Here is a 15,005-nt window from a genome sequence, read left to right as displayed (position 1 = left end):
GGGCCTTTAGAGCAAGAGGTGTGAGGAGGGAACTATTTCCTAGAAAAGAAGAGGATCTGACAGAGAATCAGAGGGTGGCAATGCCCTGTTTCTTGTGGGGTACTCCCTCTGAAGACCGATGAAGGGATGCATTTTATTGTATGGCTGGGGAAGCGCTTCGCTGGAGTGGACACAGTCATTCCCAGCCTTCCAAAATATGCCACATTGCTTGAGCACAGAGCACAGTCAGACCGGAAGGGACCCTGAGAAATACCATGATGCTCAGCGATAAACAGGATAGACTGATGACTGATGACCTTGCTGCTTCCTCATCTCTAGAAGTTACCTAAGGCTCCAGAACTTTTGTATAGCACTGGGTTCAGGAGAGCGGGGAGGGACATGTCATGTAATAACTGTGATTAAATTTCCCAAAAGACCAGCAGGATAAGTCAGAACTAAGTTGATTCGTGGAGAATAAAGTGAAATTTCCTGCACACCTGTGGCCTAAGATTCACACCCAATCCACTAGTATGAATGAAATGCTTCCTCTGCATCTCACATTTATCAATTATGAGGAGGAAACCTTTTATTTTTTTCATAATTATGCCTAAAGTATTATGATAGGGAATACCCATTTCATGAATTTGTTATTAAGATACTGTGGGTTTCAGAGAAATTCCCTAATTGTTTGATTTTAATTCAACTAGGGCGGACTCTAATTGTGTCGCCTCTAAGAGTTTGAAATAATTGAATGTCTGTTTCTTTCTTTTGATCCAAGTTCTAGCGAGTCATTTTCAATATAATAATATTTTATATGCATTACTTTAGCAGTCAAACAAGAATGTAATCCAAAAAGCCCCCTGTATTCACAGAGACAATGCTCTTATGATGAAACCACAGAAAGAAGTTGTAATTAATGCAAGAAATAATGCGAACAATCTATTAACATAATCTGAATGAAATCCTTGCACTGTTAAATGCAGACACTAAGTGCTCATATAATACTTTATTAATTAACAAAGTATTTATCCACAGGGAAATGAGGATAAGAGACCATACACTGTGTCAGGCTACAGGAAAGTGTATTAGTGCCTCATAAGAAATGCATACAATTCAAACAATACCATGATTATCTTTTTAAAGCAATTACATTTAATCTCAGAAGGAAGAATAAATACATTAATTCTTCCATGTTTCCTGATAAGCCACTGAGATACGGAAGCATTCATTTTCTTTTCGTACAGCTCTGGAGGCTGGTGGAAATCCACTGTGTGCTGCTCAGACAACTTATGCAGTAAAATACCACTCAGCACATGAAAACAGGTTATGAGAATAACTGACTTTTGACTGAAAAGAATTCTCTGGGAAATCATGGTTTGTACTTGACTTCGCAAATTCCTTTCAGCTTCTGAGACTTGGGTGATAAGAAGGTGTATCATTCACACATAATGATCATGTTTGGAGCCGAATTCCAGGGCTTTTTCTTAGCTCAGCAGGCTGGGCTGCATCAAGTATAACCATCGAGAATGCTTTTGACCTTTAAAATTCCAAACAGAATGAAGTCAAAGTAGTTTGCTCCATGATTTCTTTCTCTTGGCCATAACCAATCTTTTTTTTTGGTTTTCTAGCACTGAGAGCTGATAAGCAGAAAGCAGTCCCTCCTCCCTCGCTCCCACCACACACACATTGACATTAGCTGATATGAAATTATGTAGGTGATGATCTACCCATAAGCCACCCAGCCACTGAATAATGACAAAGAACTTTGGCCAAATGGCTCTTGTTCATCACCTCCTAGGCAACCACCAGACTTTCTCTTCCTCCTCCTCCTCTTTCTCTTCCTCCTCCTCCTTTAATTGAATTTATTGGAGTAACATTGATTAATCAAATTACAAGGTTTAGGGGTACACTTCTATAATACATCATCTGTATATTGTATTGCATATTTGAACCCCTAACCAAGTTTCCTTCTGTTACTATTTATCTCCCTTTACCCTCTCCTACCTTCCCCCACTCCCTTTTCCTGCTGGTAATCATCATACTGTTGTCTGTCTATAAGCTTTTCTTTTTCTCTCTGCTTAATCCCTTTACCTTTTTCACCCAGCTTCCTAACCCTTTCCCCTCTGACAGCTGTCAGTATGTCCTCTGTATCTATGAGTCTGTTTCTATTGTGTTTGTTAGTTCATTTTGTCCATTAGATTTCACATATAAGTGAAATCATATGGCATAATATCATATTTATAATCTAGGTTGGATTTATTCAGTTCAGAATGTATGAGGATTTTTACTGAAGAACAAGCATCTGCCATATAGAGTCTTCATTGCAGCCTGTGTTTTCAAAATGAGTTTCAAGAATACCTGTGGGTGCTCTCTTTAGGTAGAGAAGCTCTATTAGTGGTCTTTTGACCCAATAAGCAGCAAAGATATCATTTGTAAGCAGAAACAGCAAGCACATGATCACAGCCTATTAGCGGAAATATGACTCTGGTAACACTGAACTTTATTGACAAGCTGAAGAAAGTTTCATTCTTTATTTTTTAAAAAGCTGCATGCTCTATTTTCCTGCATGGACAAGCTACCCAGGTAGCAGGGTTCAGTGGGGCTTCGAGGAAGGTGCCACCATCTGGTTAAAGATAACTTTTTTTCTCGTTTGTTCTGGAAACTGGCTTTATTCAGGAGAGATCTTGAGATTTGTGTAGTCAAAACTATGCGTGCCAACACTCTATATTAGGGGTGTCGAACTCAATCAGAGAAGGGGCCAAAATCTAAAATCCAGCCTAAATCGCGGGCCAAATGGTTTACTGAACAGTCATAAACTGTCATTGTGATGGAAACGCAGCAGAGTGCAGTGATGACAGCGCAGTGCGGGCCACATTGCAAGGCCTGGCGGGACGGATTTGGCCCGCGGGCCTTGTGTTTGACACATGTGCTCTATATGATGGCTAAAATGTTCCAGTGTTATCACCACTCCTTTGTGTTGGATGACTTTATCTGAGAAGATAAACTCTCTAATTACATGATATTAGTACATTATGCAGAATTAGTTTATGGGAAAATATCATCCTTAGGGTAGAAATGAAGCAAAGTGATTTCAAGTCTGGCACATTTTGAGGATAGAGCAGTTGCCTAGGAAGAGAAAAAGCCCGTAAAAAATTGCTCTAAGTAGCTAAAATCAGAATTATAATAATTCTAATACTGGTTTCTATATAAGTCCTTTTTGGAGTCACTAAAAGTCACTATAAATAGTACTCATTAGAAGGCACTACTTTATGTCAGTGATGTTAGAGAATTAATCTGCCTGGAAGATCTCAAATTTAATATGAGTGGGGACTCATGTCCTCAGGGAGACTTTTCTAGATACATCTAGATACATGTGCTCAACGAGCCCTGTGTTTCTTAGCAGCACTTAACAAAATTATAAAAATGGTTTCAAACTGGAAACACTGGGATCTGTTCCCCAGTCTTCTGGTGTTATATCTTTTAAATAGTCTGTCTTCCCTGTTCCTGGGGACATCTAATGATCTGTCTGTCCTGCATCTCTTAGGACCATGGTGGGCAAACTGAGGCTAGCAAGCCACATGCAGCTCTTTGGCTCCTTGAGTGTGGCTCTTCCACAAAATACCAAGGCCTGGGTGAGTCTATTTTGAAGAAGTGGGTTTTGAAGAAGTGGGGCTAGAAAAAGTTTATATTTGAAAAATTTGGCTCTCAAAAGAAATTTCAATGGTTGTACTGTTGCTATTTGGCTCTGTTGACTAATGAGTTTGCCGACCACTGTGATACTCAGGAAAGTACCTTTATTCTCTCAGCATCTGTCACTTCCTGGTTGGAAAACTGCTCCGAGCTCTTATTTGATCACCACTCACCATCTAATTACCACTCTTCCTCACAGATCCAACCCTTTTGTCATCATTCTTTACCCAGGGTAACTAACGTTTCTTGTTTTCCTGGGATATGGGCTTTCTGGGCTAAAAAATGGAGAAATCCTGAGCAAAACTAAATTATTAATAGTTGTACACCTTATTGTCTAGGACACTGGTATACCACTCTCATGTATATATAACAAGTGTTCTCAGGAATTAGGAGTAAAAAAGATGAAATAAAAGCATAAAAGAGAAAACAACATAAACTTAGGATCATACATCAATGTAGTAGGTAAGGGCTACACAGGTCCTCCCCGCTTTATCCTTTGTGTGCAACAGCACAACAAGCCTTGATATTCTAACACTACAGTCTACCTTCCAGGGATGGAAAATATGATGAACTAAATATTTGCACTGCTCCCCTTATTTATATGTTGAAATCTTAACTCCCAATGTGATGATAATAGAAGGTGGGGCTTTGGGAAGTGATTAGGTCACAAGGGTGGAGCCCTCAGGAATGGTGTTAGTGACCTTATAGAAGGGACCACAAGGAGTTCTCTCTTCCTCTCTCCACCATGGGAGATACAATGAGAAGAAAAAGCTGCCTGTAGTGCAGAAAAGGGCCTTCTCCAGAATCTTGTCATGCTGGCACCCTGATCTCAGACTTCAGCAACCAGAATTGTGAGAAATAAATTTCTGAGCTTTTTTAATTGTTTAATTTTTTTTTCAATATATTTTTACTGATTTCAGAGAAGAAGGGAGAGGAAGAGAGAGTTAGTAACATCAGTGATGAGGGAATCATTGATTGGCTGCCTCTTGCACGTTGGACTGAGGCTGCAACTCTGAGGTTTTTTTTTTTAAGGCATTTAGTTTATGGTATTCTGTGATAGGATCCTGAACTGACTGACAGAAAGATTGCCGGTAAAATATGCAGACAGGTTTCAACATGAGAGGGCATTGGTTTGCCTTTTGGAAAGAGGGCTCTGTCAGCATTTTACATAAAAATGTAGCAGATCTGGAGGTGCATGGAAATTGTCTCTTCCTGGTCAACACTATACCTTGTGCCAATCAGGCACTTAATTAATGATGGTTGAGTCTAACCATAAATACCCTAAAATATATAAAGAGCACACTGAAAAAGATTTTATTATGAAAAACTTTACCTCCTGTTAGTAATTAATGATGGAGTTAAGTTGTAAAGTGGTATTATATAATAGTTTGGATTATTCCATAAACAAATCCTGAGACAAGGATCTGAGTGCAAGTTGTTTATTTGGGAGGTAATTCCAGAAGATTCCAGTAAGACATTTGGGAAATGAGTCAGGGAAGGGAAGAAAACAGAAAAATTATGTGTTGTTATGTCAGCTACCACTGAGGAAAACTGGAGATTCATCCCACAGGAGGACTCTGGAAGTCAGGGTAGAACGATGTCCCTCAGAGTTATCCCACCTAAACACTGATGGACCTGGAATATTTATACTCGGACTCCTATCAGTCAAGGGTTTGGGCCGCTCCCCAAAGGGCTTTCATGCTCTGTGCTTTCAGCCTATCATACATTTGCACATGTATCTGGCCACTAGGGAGAGCCTTTAGACAAGGATTTCCAGGGTCTAGCAGTTGGCTCTCCATGCATGGAGCACCTATGGGCACTGACAGCACCTACTACAAGGTATTGGGTAAATAGCATTTTGCAGAATCAGGGTTTGCATGTAAGTCCATGCTGAGTGCTGGAGGAAGAACTTAAAATGTCAGTAGGATCTCTGTGTCACATGGAAGGTGACTATGCTTTATTTAACAAGGGTCAATAGAGTCCCACTGTTTAAGGATCATAATGACTATTCCAACTTATTTTAACAACCCTCACACGTGACCAAGAAGCATCATGAATTCTATTTCAACATAATTGCAGATGCAATGATCATGTATAAAGAACTCAACAAAGAGATTGTCATGAAGTCCTCAGCTGCAGTGGACTAAGTGGGTCAGAGGTTTGCCACTAGGGATGGTGCCACAAAAAGACACCAGGAGTTCATGGCTAGCACCGAAGATTAAATTTGTTTTTTCCTTCTCTGCTACACTGATGGAACAGTTCCCAAGAGCCAAGAACTGGGGAACGGTTCCATGTGAGGCAGTATTCAATTTGGTACGAAAAGGGGCGGCTTGGGATATTGTGTTAAAAGAGAAAGCTGCATCCTGCTCAATGTAGGGCCGCTGTACCTGTCCAAGAGATCCCGTGGGCACGTATAAATACAGAGCAGCTTGGTTCTCAGGGAATAGCCTGCATGTTGTCTGCAGTTTCTCCGCTCCATACATGATACTTAGGAAAAAGAGATGGGAAGTGGATTTGATTGTACAAAGCCCTTTGGGTTGTGCTGATCCTCTCCTGAAAGGTAGCGGTCAGGCTTCCAAAGAAAACTCTAGGGCATGAGCCACAGAAGGCTTTGCCCAAGTTAAGTGAAACACAGCCATTCCTAGACTTGAGAGATTACAGTGTTTTCCTCTCTAATCTCCCGTTAGACTGTTTATTTGAAATGGTATCTAACATGCCTGTCCCTAGGCTAGGAGTAAAATAGCAATTTTGAGGCTTGAACAGAAGGAGAAGAGCACAAAAAGATGTCAAACCATCAAAATAAAATGGGACATGTTTTGGGAAAAAAAAAAAAAGCCAAAGCATGTCAACGATAGTTCCACTCTTTGCTGAGACCCAAAGAGCCAAAACGTAAATAAATAAATGTTAAGGCCACATTCAAGAGAAACACTGTCGTTGGGCATAGAAAACAGATATGATAGCAGAGAAAGACATCATCAAAACCAATGGCTTTTCAGCCACGTTTTAAGCAGCAGAATGCTTTTATTCAAATGTAATCATAATGGACTTCAATTGATAAAGCAGATAAAAATGCAGCTGCTCCAGTGGAGTGAGGGGAGGCCAAGGGCACTGTACCTCTGCCTCTCTCTTCCCTCCTGCAGCTGCTCCCCTAGTCCTGCCAGGGAATCCTCACCCTCTGCAAAGCTGACTTTGCAAAGCAAACATTGGACTGTCGCAGTTTCTAGGCACCTCATAGCTTCACAGATATTACATATTATTAGTGCCTTTTAAATCAATAAACATACACTAATGAAGTTGCAAATCTTTCTCTCTTCCTATGCTCATGGGTTTGCAGCCTGAAAATAAAGTTGAAGCATAGAGCAGCCAGCAAAATAACAGGATTTGATTCAGCCCATCTCGCACTTCCTGGTGTCCCTGCTGGTGTTGGACGATGCACAGTATTCACACCAGTAATAAAATTCTTGTCTGGCCTCCTGATCTGATTTATATGAACTTCGTATCTCTTCTGAGATCCTTGACCCAGGGACTGTTGGTAATTTGCATGGCTTCTACTGAGTGAGCCTGACACATTTAATATTTATCTCGAGGAGGTCAGAGACCTTAGGTGAACTCTGTATCTAGTTAAGCTAAAATGATTAATTCATACATCCAAAAGCTAAAGGGTGCTTTCTGTGAATTGTCCGCATCATTCTTTGAAATGCAGCAGGATGGTTTAATGGCTTAAATGCACTAGTGATGAAGAGATGAGGCGGGCTCAGTGCTTCTTGGTCCCATGAGGAACTGTAGGCACAGAACCAAAAAGGGCTATTTAGCCTTTGCTTAAGCTGTAACCAGAATGGAGAGAGGTCCATGGCCCCTGTAATTTCAATCATCAGTCTCCAGTGAAGAGTCCAAGGTGGATCTGTATCGCATCTGACTGAATGATCTGAGGGATGCGAAAGCAGCCTTTGGTATGCTCAGTGCTTCAAGAGAAATAGCAGTGGGAGCAGGAGTTGGGAGAAATACAGAAAAAAAACCCTCCAAACCTTTTCCTGCTTGCATCCTACTTTCTTGTCTGCAAAATGAGAACAAGAACCTACAATGATAGTTTATATTATTCTTCAAAGTTACACTTTTTTTCACCACCTTATGGGCGTCATAAACTTTTCTACCTCACTGATGGTGGGTTTGGCTTTGCAACTTGACTGACTTCATGCATGGCGGAGGGTACTTCACCTTTTGGCTTTGACCTTGACTATGTAATTTGCATAGGCCAAGGATATCAGTAGAGATGATGCAGTAACAGTTGAAAGTATGCTTGCCATGAGAAAAACATGCTTTAGTTATCTTACCGTCTATGAGGAGGTGAGGTTCTTGGAGCAAACCTGGGCTTGATCTGCAGCTTGGAGCCAAGCCTAGAATATCCAACCAACCCCCAGGTGACCCACAGCTAGGTGAGTGAGAATAAATGTTATTTGAAGTAACTGAATTTTAGGATGCTTTGTTACACAGCAATGGCTAATGCCCACTCAGGTTATTAGGAGGATTAAATGAGGTAACATAAAGTACCCACTATAAGGCCCTTCAACCAATAAGCAATAGAACTTTTCTGCTATTATAATTTTCTGCTAGTCACATTAGTAGTTGGGATAATATGTATTTCCATTAAGTGTTTCTGATCAATAGATGGAGTCTTACAGAGTCTTCTGGCTGGAGCCTTCAATGGTGGGAAATTCATGGCAACACCAGTTCTGTTCACATTTTATGGCAAGTTCCCCTCTGCCTTGCCCTACCCTTCTGGTTCCTGCTCATCCCCTGGGGAACACTGAGAAAGTGTTCATCACTTTCTCAGACACCACTTTGGGACTTTGAAAAGAGGTCTTTCCGTTGCAACCAATACAAATGGTAGGCTCCCCACAAGTCTTTTTGGGTGTGTAATGCTCAGCGTGGGAAAGCTTGTGGTCTGATGCTGGCTCTGCCTGAGGAACTTAACCTCCCAGTGTTGCTCTTCCCTGATTTACATAATGGGGCTGATTATAATTGCCAACCTCACAGGATTGTTGTACGAATTAACTAATGTTTGTAAAGTGCTTAGAGGTCCATAGATGAAAGGTGCTATATAAGCCTATTATTATGTCATCAAAAACGAAATGCCAATAAGATTACACTTTCATTTAAATTTCCATTAATTTTGTCATCATTCTAGATGAATTCTCACTGGTTTTCTAGAGTAAAGATAATAAATAAATAAATGGGAGAAAGGGGTGATATATTAAAATATGAAGCATTCATATGGAAAGGAAATTAGCTAGAGAAAGCTAACACTTAAAAGTGATTTTTAAATTATTATCCTTTAATGAGCCCTGATCATGTAATCAATATTATGTAAAACCTAGATATGGTCTCTGAGTTTACAAACTAAATTACAAGACTGACTAATTAAGTAGCTAACATTTTCTACTTCAAGTGTGTAAAAAATGAATGCCATATAAAGAACTATAACTCAACTCATTTTTTAATTGGTCCTCTTGTTATAGGAAATAGCCTACAAAAATTTAAAAAGATAAATGTATAAATAGTACATTTATGAAATTATCATACTGTCTGCTTGACTTCACATCATGTCTGTGTGAAATGGATTGATATTCAGACTTACTAAACTGACCTGTAGGGAATTAGTGCCATAAAGTTTGAGTATAAACCCTCTAATCAAACAAGGAAATGCAAGATCTCAAATATCTGGTTTAATGTTCTCAATTTACAGATAAGAAAATAAAGACTTTAAATCTTATATGCTAAATATGCTAAATGTCTGGTTGTCTACTCAACCAATGAAAGCATAATATGCTAATGATATGCTAAGGCTATTCAACCGCTTGCTATGATGTGTACTAACCACCAGGAGACAGACAGTTGACCAGTTGACCAGTTGCTATGATGTGCACTGACCACCAGGGAGCAGATGCTCCAACCAGTAGGTTAGCTTGCTGCTGGGGTCTTGCTGCTGCGGTCTGACCCAGCAAGACAGGTCGGATATGCCCCAGAGCCCTCCTATGGTCCCTCCCTGGCTGGCCAACCTCCTGCATCCCTCCCTGGCCCTGATTGTGCACAAGTGGGATCCTTTAGCTTAGTCTGCACCCTCTCACAATCCAGGACCCTTTGGTGGATGTCAGAGAGCCGGTTTTGGCCCAATTCTGCAGGCCAGGCCGAGGGACCCCACTGGTGCACAAATTTGTGCACCGGGCCTCTAGTGTTTAAATAATTTACTCATTCTCTTAGCTAGAGGTTGGCAAATCTAGTCCTCCAAAGTCTCCATCCAAAGCCTATTTCAATGCATAAGAGGAGAAGTTACTTATCTACCTTATAATATGGATTATTTCATCCAAGCTTTTGGCATCAAGCATACATTAGGTGGACATTTTCAAGCCTCATTGTTCACTGAAGTAAGCATCTTGTATCCATACCAGTAAATATCAGCATTGATTGGGCCACAATGGCGATTTAAGAAAACAAGACATTATCCTCAGTGTCTTGAATGCATAGAAATGAAACCTTTTTCCATAATTGTTAAGAGATGGCAGATGGGGCATTGGACTGTTTTCCTTTAGGGAAATTTAGGGGGTAGATGAAATGTCATCCAGTTTGCTTACTCTAAACATCTTATGCACCCGAGATGCCAGGTTCATTAAGAGTAGAGCATGGTACTAGTTCCTATGTTTATAACAAGGAGAGTTCATTGGATTCCATTGAATTTTAATGGCAGTAGAAGGAGACGGATGCTGTTGCTTCGTTTTCCATTAGATAGATGCCATGTACAGATAATAAAGGAAAAGTCTACTTGGAGTCCTAATGCGCACTTATTTCTTAGGTTGTATCATGCTGCTGATGTCTGAAGATGCAAATTTTCTTTTTTTAAATTGGGAGCAGGAGTAGTGGTACTGAGTCCAACTAAACTTCACCGGGTTATGGATGGGGGAAATTATGTTTCATTTGATGACTGCAGTGATGCCAAAAGAAACCTGAAAGACAAATGCCTGCCTTAAATATTGAGACAGAGATAGATGAACTAAAAGAAGCATTATAGGAAAAACGGCAGCAAAGCCTGTACTTACTTGCTGGGAATCTTATTCCTTTTCTAGATTTGATTCATCTTTCCACTCCAGTGCCAATTTTACCCATGGATTCATTTTCTGTCTCTAAGAAAGTGAAAATATTGGTTGCTTAACATTAAGGTGCACAATCATGGGAACTTCTTCCCTCATTCATGCATTCATTCATTTATTTCCAAGTATCTCCTACTTAGTGGGAGTCATTGTGAGAGGTGTTATAGCGACAAAGAGTATTGCTAATTTTTATATCATATTTCATATGTCACATACTGTTTTGTATGATTTACATATTTATTCACATAATTCTCACTACAGCCCTATGATGTTGTAATTATTATCCCCATCCTTCAGGTGAGGAACACGAGACAAAGAGGTTGAACATCTTGTCAAAGTCATTGTATAGATCATGTGTTTGTTTTTTATTTTCTATAATGTTTTAACATCTTAAACCCCTTGCTGACTGGGAAAAGACTGCCTCTCTACGGCTAGCCAATTCTCAGAGATGGCAAAGGGCTCAGACAGGAGCATGACTTGTAAATGCAAACCAACCCCAAGTATTTCCTCCCAACTACCCCTTTTATGACCTCTCACAAGCCAAGCCAATATTTCCCTTGCCTTAGTAATCATAGGGCCAGGTATCAGGCAACTAGAGATCATCCTGACAGCTCCAAACCTACTGAAATTATTCAAATTAGTCCATTCTAAGCTTTATTCTGCCCCGCCCTGCAGCCTTTCTCAAGGCGGATCTAGGCTTTCCTCTCACTCCTCATCTGCCTCCTGTCTGAACTTGGCACTTCCTCCTGTTGCCCCCTAGTGCTGTGCCGCACATCTTGCTTTTCTTCAATGACATCAACCTCTCCCTGTCATCAGTCAGTCACCTTTATAAATTACGACTCAGGTACAATTCAATCATAAAGCTAGTAAGGAGGAGGAGGAACTTGGGACCCATTAGGCTGTCTGGCTCCAGTCTGTGTTCTTAATGTATGTGCTATACTGATATAAATAAGATACTCCCTTAAAGGGGGCTCACAGTCTGGTGGGGGAGCAGGGTCAAACGCAAACAGTTATAAGAGTAATATGTAAATAAAACCATGAAAATGTCATTGTTATGGCTAGCTCACTGAATAATATTGTCAAGGTGAAAATGCTGCATATCTTGGTTTAATTAGTATTTGGCTAGAGTTTGTGTGAATTTGCTGCTTGATTCAATTCAACACACATTTCAGCACTTACTGTGTGTAAGCACTTTCTTCGTGGCTGAAGATGCAGAAAGGATCAGGGTTAGAACCCACCTGTGGGAGCAGAGGGGAGGACATGGGCACCTAAAGGAGTAACTGTGATGCTGTGCAATAGGTGCAAACACAGAAGAATGACTGTGGGAGCTAAAAGGAGGGGTAATTAACTCTGTTCCCCAGAGGAAGTTTGGGAAGATGAGCGGTAAAATCACTGTGAAAAGAGAAATCTGGAAAGTTGTGGGAGATGGCACAACGCAGGGGGTAGGGATAGAAAGTGAGGTGCCTCATTCAGTTGAACAGAATCAGCAAGCAATATGCAGGTCTAATGAGTTGATATGTGTCTTTGAAACTCGTTGCATCGAACTAAAAACTGAGACTATTAAATTCAGATTAAAAGCCAGTGTCACAGACCCAATTGTGTGGAGTGAGAAGCAAGTCTGAGTAATAAAAAGAGGGCCAATCCTCAAATCTCAATAGGTCAGAAACGAAATCCTAGCTTTTTACTCATGAGGTATATAATTTGGGGCAAGTTACTTTACCTCTCTGAAATTTAGTGTAAGGAATTTTACCAAATCAGGATGTGCACAATGCCTAATACACAGTTAATAAAAGAAAGTTTTTTTTCCCTCTATGTTCTGGTCCCTCTAGCCTAAAGGCCTTTTATGCTGCTACATGTCTAGTCAGTTGAGGTGTAGAACTCCCAGAAAGATTACATGAATTCCAGGAGTACTGCAAAGGCTATAGTAGCAGGATTCCACATGTTTTTTTTTTTTTTTTTTTTTTTTTTTAACTAACACCTACTGCACAGAGAGATAAATAAGCTGAACCAACTTTCTGTCTTCCTTATTTCCTTGACCACCCTTTTAGCATCCATCATTCCTTTCTTGGATGAGCCTTAGCATGAGGAGGCTTATGAATTCTTGAACTACAGGAGTCTGGGGTATATTGGTGTAGCATTCTTCATGCAAAGCAAGGATGATAAATAAAAAGCAGAATTATGCATTAAGCTGTCAATAACTTGCTTTCATTTCCAAGTTAGAGTTTTTCATTTCTTTGCCAGGCAACGATCAGGCCCCAACATGTCTTCCTTCTTGGTTGCTGCATCAGATTACCCTGGGGTGCAAATTCACCCCTTTATACATGTTTACTATGTGGCATCCTGTTTGTATGTGTGTTTGTATTATTTATATATAGATATAGATATAGATATAGATATAGATATAGATATAGATATAGATATCACATATCAATGGCCTTGGTTCTAGGCTTTTCAACCACTGACTAAAATACTGGAACTCAGCTCCTATGGGATTCCATCTTATCAATAGTAAGACTGGAGTGATCTTTGGGTAATCTTTTCTCCAGTGTCACACATTTCTATAACATTCATTGATCATTTGATTGCCTCTTATATGCCTATAGAAGTTGACTCATTGTGGATAACTAGAGTGAATCCATTGGCATGTTTCTCGATACCATTTCAACAAGAGTTCCATGGAGGGAAATCTGGAGTCAGACTGTTTAAATTATATCCCAATGCCTTCACATCCTACTCTGGTGACTTCAATATAAGTAAGTTAATTTTTATGGACTTCAGTCTCCTCTACCATAAATGAGTACCAACCTCATAAATTTGTTGTGGCAATTAAATGAGATAATGTTTAGCCCAGTTCCTGGTATGTGGTAAATACTCAAGAGGTATTAGTTACTATGTTTATTGACAAGGGACAATTCAATGACATTAAGTTGTTCTTGGATGTCCATTTCAGCATGTGGTTATTTAAATTTATTAAAATTCAATTAAAAAATCAGTATCTTTGTCGCACTGGCCACATTTGAAGTGCTCAATAGCCACATGTGGCCAGTGGTGTTGAACTGTGCGGACAGTTTCCACCATCACAGTAAGTTCTGTTGGACAGTGCTGACAATTGCCATTAAACGCTAGAAACACCCTAAGATAAAAAAGCGAAAGACTCCACTTACTTAACAAACACCCATTTGTGCATTCTGTGGGGGCTTTAAACTCAAAGACATATCCCAAAATACCCACCTAGAGCACGCGTGAAGCTCTGGAAACAATTAGAGCAGACACTGCTCCTCTTCACATTGTTTCCTGGCTGTTTTCCTCTGCTCCCTCCTCCATGTTCAATATCTCTCTGATGGCGTTACGTCCCATATGTAATGTTGTTACAGGTGAAAAAATTGCTTCTTTCAATCCTGAAAGCGTCGCACATGTGCAGCAATCGCTCTGAAGGCCAGCATGCTATTATTGCGGATCCAGGCCTCTCTACAGTCTGTGGGTCAACAGCGTTCTTCTTCGCTTGCTAATGCTTTATTGTCTCTTAGTATACATTGGAATAATAATGGTAATTTATGCAGATAGTTTGTATGCATAGCAAATAATGAGAAACACCTGCAGAAATTTCCCTCCTTCTCTGAGTTCAGCAACTAATTATATTTTTAAATAATGGCTACCATTGAACACAATTATCCAAATCACTTTAAGTAATGGAATCTTTTTAAGGTGTTTTTGAAAATTTTAGCACAGTTTTTAAACACTCGTTTTTATCTAGAAGATGAGAGGGGGGGAAAAAAGGCTAGTGGGTGGATTTCTCACCCCCCAAAAACGGTTTCTGCCAAGAATGGATTGGTCCTGGACTGTCCTTGGGCCTCTGGTCTGGCTCCCAAGGCTATCACCAGCTGGATAAAGGCAAGTGTTCCATCGAGTTTGCCCTGCTGATTTTGGCAGCTTGCTCTTCCTTCCCTCTCTCTTTCCTAATGCAATATAAAATAATTAGATTACCCCTAAAAATTCTCTTTTAAAAAGTGGGAAATTGTCACATGATTTCCCCTTCTGTCCCTCGAGTAGTTAGGGTGGAAAGGCACCAGCTGGGCATTCAGAAGGGCAGTTTGTTTTGTGCTCCTGAGCCTCAGTTTCCTCTTCCATGCAGTTGGCAGGCTGAGACAGATCACTTCTAACTCTAAAGACCCACAAACCCATGATAGCCGCAGG

The sequence above is a fragment of the Pipistrellus kuhlii genome, unplaced genomic scaffold (genome assembly GCF_014108245.1).
Source record: "Pipistrellus kuhlii isolate mPipKuh1 unplaced genomic scaffold, mPipKuh1.p scaffold_m20_p_11, whole genome shotgun sequence".
NCBI lineage: Eukaryota > Metazoa > Chordata > Mammalia > Chiroptera > Vespertilionidae > Pipistrellus > Pipistrellus kuhlii.
Note: the sequence above shows the minus strand (reverse complement) of the source record.